Source organism: Alosa pseudoharengus, unplaced genomic scaffold (genome assembly GCF_046254945.1).
Source record: "Alosa pseudoharengus isolate Yale_2024_CS ecotype anadromous, Long Island Sound unplaced genomic scaffold, YU_APseudo_1.1 YU_APseudo_1.1_scf_7, whole genome shotgun sequence".
NCBI classification, from domain to species: domain Eukaryota; kingdom Metazoa; phylum Chordata; class Actinopteri; order Clupeiformes; family Clupeidae; genus Alosa; species Alosa pseudoharengus.
Window position 1 is genome coordinate 18,612,983 of NW_027468859.1, and position 9,973 is coordinate 18,622,955.

Consider the following 9,973-nt stretch of genomic DNA (forward strand, 5'->3'; position numbering starts at 1 on the left):
CCCAATTGTCAGTTGTCCTCTACCGCAACACTTTAAAGCAGACTGCTGTTTAGAATAGTGTCCCGAACATTTATCCTTTGACAGACACGGAAGAGACAAACTCCAAAGAGGGACAATAGCCGAAGAGCACTTCGCTTAGGCGCCAGCTCTACCATCTGACGCTCCAGATTGAATGAGCCGCACGCAGTGTTGCTCACCACGGGGATGCAACTAGGTTTCTTTCTCACGCTGTGGGCTGGAGCTGAGGCGAAGACGGCGCGCAGCTGAAGGCTCGTGCATCCTTTGAATCCACTGGATTAGCTTTCTGCTCCGTTTCTCAGTGGGCGTTTATTGCCAGGGAGTTGAGATTTGATACTGAACTAATGATTATATGTAGCCTAATATCGCCCGGTGGTTGTTGAGAAGGCTAATAATCGCATGTTCAAGGTGGAGAAATTGATCGACATTTAACCTACTCGCCCAGAGTCGCCCTATGTGGATTAGGTGTGTTTGTAAGTAAGGGTATTTTTCAAACAGAAATATTCAGACTGGTCGTGCCCTGCGTCATTTATTAATTTGTTTCCTCAAATATAAACCTTATTAAAATATTTTTTTAAATAAATCCTAGAGAAAGTTATGTTAATGCACTCCTTTCATGTGAATCATTGGCAATATGAATATTTATGAATTTTAATTACCCACAGATGCAAGCCCTGATTCCAGTCCCTTATTGTTCTGTCAGTGTTGTTTTCTGTTTACTTTTGTGCAAAGGGAATACTTCCCTGACGGAGTGTCTGGATGTGAGTCTTTGGTGACAGGCCACTGAGAGTGGTGACAGTATTGATTGAACTTTTTGACTTTGTCTTAATTCGAACGTCTGATAAAGTTATCTAGCCTTTGACACCTGCTCTTCAACTCCGCTGATAACTTGACTTTGAAGGTGACATTCACTGTGCCTGACATTTGTGAAGTAAGGTGAGTGGTTCCGCCTTGGAGAAAATTATACAATGTAAAGGTTTTCAGTTCGTTATCTGTCAGTGAATAACTGATGCTCTAAAATGGACTGCCATTCGAAATAATGTTGACTACTCTCTTATGATTTCCCATGATTATTAGCCAAAAGACTACTGCTCAAAGACTGATATAAAAGATATATCCTGATACACTTCACTTGACTTAGGACATTAAACGGCACTAATCTCTTTATGAATTGTTTGAAAAACTAGATCAGAGAAACTTAATGAGAAATTGTTGTTGCACATGATATGGCTAAAACGTAATGAGATTAGATTTTACATCTAACCAGAATTAAATTGTATAGGAATATAGGCTACAGCTGAGGCAAAAACTAAAAGGTTGCAAATAAATATGCAATGCATTAGTTCGTATTAGTTTGCAAAATCACTCTCTTCATTTACAATGAAAACACAACCTTACTGAAACAACTACATGTAAAACTAAGTCCAACTCACTTCTCCGATGTAGACCTATGAGATCCTGTAGGCCTACTTATTTTCTTTAGTGGCATCATATAGGCCTATCTGAATGTAAATGCTTATAGGCCTACTCACTGAGAGCGGCAATGACTCAGAATATGAACAGGAATCAGGAGACCCCTCTGAGCCATAGAGGCTTCTCAATTCAAAGTCAGAAATGTATTCCCAGGGAGTATTGCATCAATTATCCCAGAGAAAAGATGTCAACAGGGAAAATGACTTTAATAACATCCAGAGGAAGCGCACCAAGCAAACAAAGCTATTCAGAGCGCAGTTGGGGCGATAGATATTACTTGCACTGATGGCAGACTGTTTGTGATATTAGTTTGCTTGTCATTCCAGGAGATGTCAATTAATTTTCATATTCATGTAACACTTTCTGTTCACCTTATGTCTGTGTTGGCTTGGCTAAGCTTGGTTCTGTGCAATAAGCAGACATACTGTTGAATGTTTCATGCTTGAGAGCACTCTGCTCTTCTTTGTTACAATGAGACAGCCTGCTGTATGCTAGAGGGCTACAGGAAGCTGTTCAAGTATGGAAGACTGAACCTAACCCAACATGATGCCACCTCGGTCTTGGTACAGACCAGGGTTATCTCTCGCCTCGATCATTGTAACACTCTCTTCAAGGGTCTTTACAGCTTGTGCGGTGAAACCACTGCAGATGGTCCAGAATGCAGTGGTACGTCTGGTTTTCAATCAACCGAAAAGGGCACACATTACCTTGCTGTTCATTGAGCTCCGCTGGCTACCCTTAGCGGGCCGCATCAAATTCAAGTCACTGAAGCTCGCCTACAAATTGATTTTCATTTGTACTTCCCCATTGGTGGAATGAACTACCAAGTGTTACCACCAGTGCAGGGGCATCATATCTTCAAGATGCTCTTCTGAGAGTACTTCCTGTCAACATATCTTACAACCCAACACACCTAACATGCATTTACCATGCACTTCCTTCTCCATCATCATTCTACTTCCTTCTGCCTCCTTCTGCTACCACTATCTTCACTACTTAAACTTCTGCAATCTCATCCTCTTGTAGTATTTATTGTAGTTGTATTTATTGTTACCTAAGGTCTCGTTTGCAATGTAACTTGAATGTTACATTCATCATTTTGTATGTCGCTTTGGATTAAAACGTCTGCTTAATGAATATATGTAAAAGCAAATGGAGGATTTGAATCATGACTCAGAGAGAATTGGACCTTAATCGTCAGGGCTTTTTGGAGAAACCTGTATTCCCTCTCACTGGACGTTATACAGTGTCATTTAGCTGATGGTGTCTTGCAGCACTACACTGATGTGTATTACACCAGGACATGTGCTGTCCTCCAAATCCCCAGCCCTGGTACTTGTACATTTAATGAATTCTATAGACCATGCATTACATTTCTGCAGTTTTCCTCAGCATACCTACAATCAATCAACATAAGCGCATGGAACATCATCACTGTGTGTCTTTTCCCATTACGTATCACAGATATGGGCCATTCTGTGTCTAAAAGCATAAACAGGGCCGTGTCTGCAAGCCCCCCCCCCCGCCCCCACAGGGGCCCTTGTAGGATCTTAGCTCCTGGCCTGAATCTACTGCTAATTACTGAAGAGAGGTTGACACACATCAAATGGAGGCACGACTCCAACATCCCGTGTACCTGTCTGTGGAGTCTAATGGAAGTCAGTGTTAGTGGGACAAGAGGTGGAGGAGTGCTTATATAAGCAACGTTAATGAAGCAATTAAATTCAACAACAATGCCTTTGGTGCAACCGCTCAATAATTAATACTTTAATAAGGGGACGTGACAGGCCCCTTGTCGAGCGCCCCAGCGCCCTCTAGTGGTTTAAGTGTTAGCAGTTTAGCCGCACCCATGTCACTTTTAATTAGACAGTGGCAGGTCGGCTGGGGACGTGGGACGAGGGGAGCAGAGGTTGCTAATAGAGGATGCTAATTTCAAGGATGCTAACGTGGAGGATTTCTGCAGTGTGATTTTTACCGCTGCTGTCACACACACACACGGGCCCGGTCACTGCAGTACCCCTCCCCTCCCTTTTCAGTACTGTGCTAAAGATGATTTAGCTCATTTGAAGTGCTTCTTCAAGAATATGCTGAGCGATTGAGGCCTAGCAATGATTTTACTGTGTGTGTGTGTGTGTGTGCAGTGGGTCAAGAGGAGTGTGTGCCTTTGTGTGTAAGAGAATGGAAGTCAGTGTGTGTAGTAGGGCTCCTGCTAGCTACACTGTGTGTAGTAGGGCTCCTGGGAATGAGTGTGCATGTGTAGAGGTGTGTATATTCCAGTGCAGCAGGACAACAGCGACCACATATGAAACATGGCAGGTGGTCCTACAGTGACTCTTTCTCTCCCTCTCTCTCTCTCTCTCTGAAGCAAGCATGCGCCATGCAGCCACAATCCCCAAATCCCCCAGGGACCTCCAGGCCCAGTCGCTGCAGCCCACAGAATTCATTAGGCAACGGAACGTGTGCCACATTTTCACTCTTCCTCTATTCCTTTTTCTCCCTCCCTCTCTCTTTCTCTCTCTCTCTATCTTTTTCTTTCTCTCTTTCCTTTCTCTCCCTCTCTTTCTTTCTCTCTCTCTCTCTTTTGCTCTCTGCCAGTGTCTTACATGAGGCAGCAGACTGCTCTGTGAAGCGAGCTGAGCGTTATTAATGAATATCACAAGCCGACGATCGTAACAGGAGATAGAAAGTGGTACACACACACATGCACACACACACACAAATATCCAGCTGATAAACCAAGCAATGGAACAGGTGTGGAACTTGGTTTTCTTAGATAATGCTCAGAATGCTGAGACCCTTTCCTCCGAAGCTCTTAGGCTTGTTTATCTCACAGTCAAAAACAATGCTCTAGTCTAGTAGAATATTTAACATGACTCAGGGGGTCTGCTTTGCTTTGTAATAAAACTAGCCCTATATTCCCTAATGATATTTGTCTCTGTCCTCCCTTTTTATTTCTTTCGCTCTCATCTTGTATGTTTTGTTTTCATTTTTTTCATAGTTCCTGAAGCTGAGGTGCGATTTAAACAGTAAACCTCAATCCAGCGTCTGTGTTTATTCAACAACTTCTTCACCTCAGAATGTTTGCGTTAGTTGGCAAATAGTCATGTCAAACTTGTGGCGAATCAAAAACTTTTCATATTTTTATATTTAAAAAAATATATTTGCAGATGTTTGCCTTTGGTTTCCATTTTGGCTGTTTGGGTGGGATCCCAGATGAGTCACTATTGATATTCTCTTGGCTTTGAGGCAAGGTCCTCATGGATTGCGGCTGTGGACGCGACCTGCATGAGCTGGATAATATCATCACAGCCGAATGGACCTTGAGTCCTCTCAAATTAATCCCCCACTAATGTCCCTGTCATGATTCCCCCTGCGAATTAACAAGAGACTAGATGCTTTCTGCGCCACCTTCTCTGTCCTCTATTTTACTCCTTTGCCTGTCCACATAGATTGGAAGGATGCTGAGGAGACTGTTTGGTCTAGGATTATTATTTTTTTTATGTGTGTCTGTCTTTGCTTTTATGTATTGAGCTATGTGTACAGATGTACACTGTAGATAGTTAAAATATGATAAAGGGTAAGTAACAGTATTGATATGTTGCAATTAGGTCTCTCACCATAAATGTAACATATTGTGTCACTTCTGTTTGCATAAACTGTATGAATTGTTGTGGATTTTTGTCCAAGTGTTTATAGATTTTAATAGGAATGTGCTGATGACTACATTAACAAAATTACATTATCCTTATGCCAGTGTATTTCATAGAATGTGTTTGCATGCAAATACCCCAGCTGTTTGAGAGAATGAGATGTGGAGGGACTAAGATGTGGCAGCATTCAACATCAGCTGGACAGAAGGGAAGGGGAGCTGGTTACCATGGTGATGTGTAACTGTCTATTATGGTCTGCAATACAGAAAGGAGAGTATCAGACTTAAGTTGATTTAGAAAGGCAACCTTTTATGGTGAAAAGACAACAATAAAAACTCAATTAGTCAAAAGAGTTTGTGAAAAAGTAAACATGACAACAAAGTTTGCGTAAACATACAAGGAATACAAACATACAAAGATCTTTGCTCTCAAAGTACACACAAAAACACTCACTTAACATATACGAATAAAAAATAAAGGGTTACACTTTACTTGACAGTTTCGACATAAGAGTGACATGACACTGTCATGAACGTGTCATAAACAAGCCATAAACGTTTACGACATAACGCTTATGTTATTAAGTGACATTCGGTTTTTGTCATAACAAGTTAGGGTTAGGGTTAGAGTTAGGGTTCATGTGTCATGACAGTGTCATGTGTTCATGGGATGCGGCTGGGGATGTCTGCTTCCTTGTTGTCCCTGTCAAGGTTGCCAAGTCGTGGACACCTGAACAGGCACGGGCAAGATGCAATATACAGTTGAAAAAGGGTGGGAATAGTGCAATATCAGTATAGACTGAGGTTTAAAATTAAAAATAAATATAGTGCAAGGCAGTTCAGTGCAATGATAATGTATTTATAACACATTTGTAACTGTAAAGTTGAAGTACAAATGAGGTAGATGAGCAGAACAGTGTTAATTGACTTTGTTCAGTGTAAGGGTGGGGGCTGTATGTCCATAGTTGACTCCCGGTATCAAGTCATGAGCTCATCAAAATGTTTCCACGTGCTCCTGCCGGAGTGATTTCCTCAGAGAGTTCAAATTTGTGTTTTCGTATTTTCCTTTTTGTGTCTGTGACTTTAGAGATTGTCCATGTGCTTGGCCCTCCATGTTGTGCCTCTGTGTGTCTGCGGCACAGGTCCAGATGGCCACTTAAAGCTGACAGGCCTTTGCGGTGATACACGGTGACGTGGCCAATCTTTCGGTAGCGGATTATTCTTCTCTGGCAGTGCCTGCCGAACAACCACATCAACAGTGGCGACCAGCAACAGAAGTCATATCGTCATCTCACGACAGCAACTGACAGAACAATAAAGCCACCTGACAAGCTATGGATACGACAAACTGTTCCTCAGTTTACTGAAGAGTGAAAGAAAGAGAGAGAGAAAGAGAGAGAGAGGGAGAGAGAGAGAGGGAGAGAGAGAGTTCAAAATGATAGTCTCTGTGACGGAGTGTCGTCATCACGGCACTTTGACTGCCATACCAATGAGCGTGGCTCTTTGCCGTTGTGATCAAGCTGCAGGTTTAGTACCCCGGAGACCTGGGTTCGAAGCTGGGTGGGGTAACTGACTGCTCCTTTCACTACAGTCTCCCTATCATTGAACAGTGGTTGTTGCACAACTATGTGTATATCTGGCTCCCCAGGTCTGCTCCGATGTTAAAGATGCAGTCTTCAATACTGGTTAAAGATTATGGATATTTGAGCTGCAGCCAATGAGACAGAGCCCTCTCCTCTGTGCTCATGAGGCAGAGTTGTTGATTGGCTAGTATAGTGCATGGCTCGGCCCAAGCCATTTTGTTTATTTCCAAAGGATTTGCACACACACACACACACACACACACACACACACACACACACACACACACACACACACACACACACACTTTTAATAACTCTTTTCTCTCGAAAATGCCCCAGAGAGAAAAATTTGTGCTGCAGCAGGCAGTGATAAGAACAGCCAACGCGAACAGCCAACGCCTTCCCCAGACTATCCCTGCCTCCATCCTTGGCCCTTGAGTCCCAGTGTGGCTCTCCTTCATTTAGAACGGTAGTTATTGCACTGCAGACTCTGCTGTCCTTTTAACTATTAATGGCTACATCAGCACTCTTGTGTAAATTGGAAGTGCAGACGCAGTTTTAAACACCAGCGCCCCTGTTTCAGTTTGAAGCGTCAACATTGTACTGAGCTCAGGTCTATTGGCTTGCCAGTAGACTGAACCGTGAGCTTTTTCGGCTTCCACACCGAGCCTCTGTGTGAAGCGTGTTTGTTTCCTCATCGCGGACATTCCCAGGCCCAAACACAGCATCCCTGAGGGATTTTTGAGAGCTGTGCGTTTTTGTTTTTCGATGCCAGGTGAGTGATGTTGGAGTTTTGACATCTACTGCACTTTACTTTTTTTTGTTGTTGTTCTGATGGTTCTCCCCTTGACGCGTTGTCGGGGTAACGCTGTGTAGATTAGAGTTTTAATTGTCTTAGAGGCGTAGAGGCGAGCAGCAGGGTAAGTGTGCTGTTGTTGTGGTGTAAAAATCTGGTAATGTAATGAAACGGCTTGTTTACAGTGACAGCTTGATGTATCTCATATTTCTTCCAACAATATACTAGGTGTGTGTGTGTGTGTGTGTGTGTGTGTGTGTGTGTGTGTGTGTGTGTGTGTATGTGTGTGTTTGTGTGTGTGTATGTGTGTGTGTTGGAGAGGGAGAGAGAGAGAGGATCATTATCTTACATTGCAGACATTTCATCTTAGGCTCTCTCCCGCTCATTTGTTTATCACAATGAGCTTGTTTTGAGATGTGTCTTGGCTTCGAAGTGTTCTGTGATTCATAACTGACATTGTGCCACTGCCTCCTGGGTGGAGGTGGTGTACTCACACACACACACACACACACACACACACACACACACACACACACACACACACACATACACACACACTCCTGAGGTAGTGCCTGCTCGTCTGTGCTTGAAATGTGCACAAACCCAGGCAGTCAATCACACCTATCACGCTCTTTACTCTGCTGTCAGCCACTACGCACCACATAGGAAAGGACATCTGGAGCTCAAAAACTCCTTCAAACTTTTCAGCAAAGGTGACTCTGACCTCAGTGAGCCTTTGTATAGCCGATGACTATTAACCTAGTCACACTTGACAGGTTTTATGCGCTGACTCATTTGCCTGAGTAGGCGAAAGAAGTGACAGACTTTGAACTCGGCTAATAATTGAGCGTGTGATCGTTATTGCTAACAGTTGTACTGTTGTCATCGTTGTTAGACCTTTCGTACAAGGTCTTGCTGTCCATGGTGTGTGATTACATGAGATTCAACTTCATTGGCAATGAAATGCAGTTAGCAATCTGACTGACTAGAAGGACGAAAAACATGAATTACAAGAAAGCACAAGTATTAGAAAGCACTAGAGAAAGTACTATCTATGCCAGAGATGCCATACTGTATACAGATATAACATCTGTACAATGATGCGGAATCTTCAAATGTGTTCATTGTAATAATGAACTGTGGAGTGCAACATATACCCTTATGTTTTTTACAAGAACAAAACAAAATGTAAAACAACACAACTTGCATTGTAACACATCTCTATGTCCAGATAGGGACAACACAGTTTGTGTTGTTTCCTTTTTTATTTGTTATACAATAATGTGTTGAAAACAACACAATTTGCATTGTTTTTTTTTTTTTGTGTCCAGATAGGGACAACACATTCGTTTTTAGAGTCTAGAATAAGATAAATGATCAGCATCTATATTCATTATGTAAAACATCTCAGTAAAACCCCCCTCCTGTTCCTCTAGCATGAGGTCAGGGATGCCACTGTCCTCTCCATCTCCCGTCTGCTTGGCACACTCTAATATGCTGTGATTGAGCCCTCAGGTGGAATGGCAGAGCCTGAACCAGGACAGCCTGCGCCCGCATATCCCACTGTCAGTCTCGCTAGGCAGGATACTAGCAAGCACGTACAATAACATGCACATGCACACACACACACACCATATCCAAACACAAACACTATATCCGTGTCTAAAAATGTACATTATGAACATGCAGACACACAATACGCACATGCATGCATACGCACACATATACACAACCACAAAGCTTTGGCATTCACATTCATAACAGAGCCACTGACACACACACTGCAGTCACAGAGACAAACACAGTCGCGTACACAGCAATTGCACTGTGTCTCAGTGCCCGTCATTCTTCCCCGTGATTGCACGTGATTTCATCACTTCCTCTCCGCTTCGTCCCGAAACCTGCGGAGAAACGCATATCAATTTCAAAGTTGATTTGTTGCTGACAAAGGTTAGCAGTGGGAGTGGAGTTCCTCCATCTCTACAAAAAGGTCAGAGGCTGCATGTAAAATGTTACATTTACAGAGTTCCCGTTGAGGAATTTCAACGCCCTAATTCATCCCAGATTGCCAAAATGCTGCTGTTTACAGAGAGAGGTATTTCTTGTCCTTTAAATGTTTTGCCATGAATGCATTTTTTTTCTCTCTCTCTGTACTGTTGTGAAATGGCAAAAATAATTATTTTCTTTTGCTCTCCAGTAGCTAAGTAATATTTTGTAATAGCCAGTACAAACTAGATTAGGTATGAAGAAACAGATTAATATGAACAAAAAAAGGGACCAAGAGAGGGAAAAAAACAGACATGGCTCTTCAAACTGGAGAGGCCTGATACGAAGGTTGAAGCATTATGCTTTTATCATTACAAAGTGCTTACTACACGGAGGGAGTGCTGTAGCTTTATTTTTTTCAAAGATCTACTACAATGTCCTGAGAAAGTCCCTGGAAGTGTCCAAGCA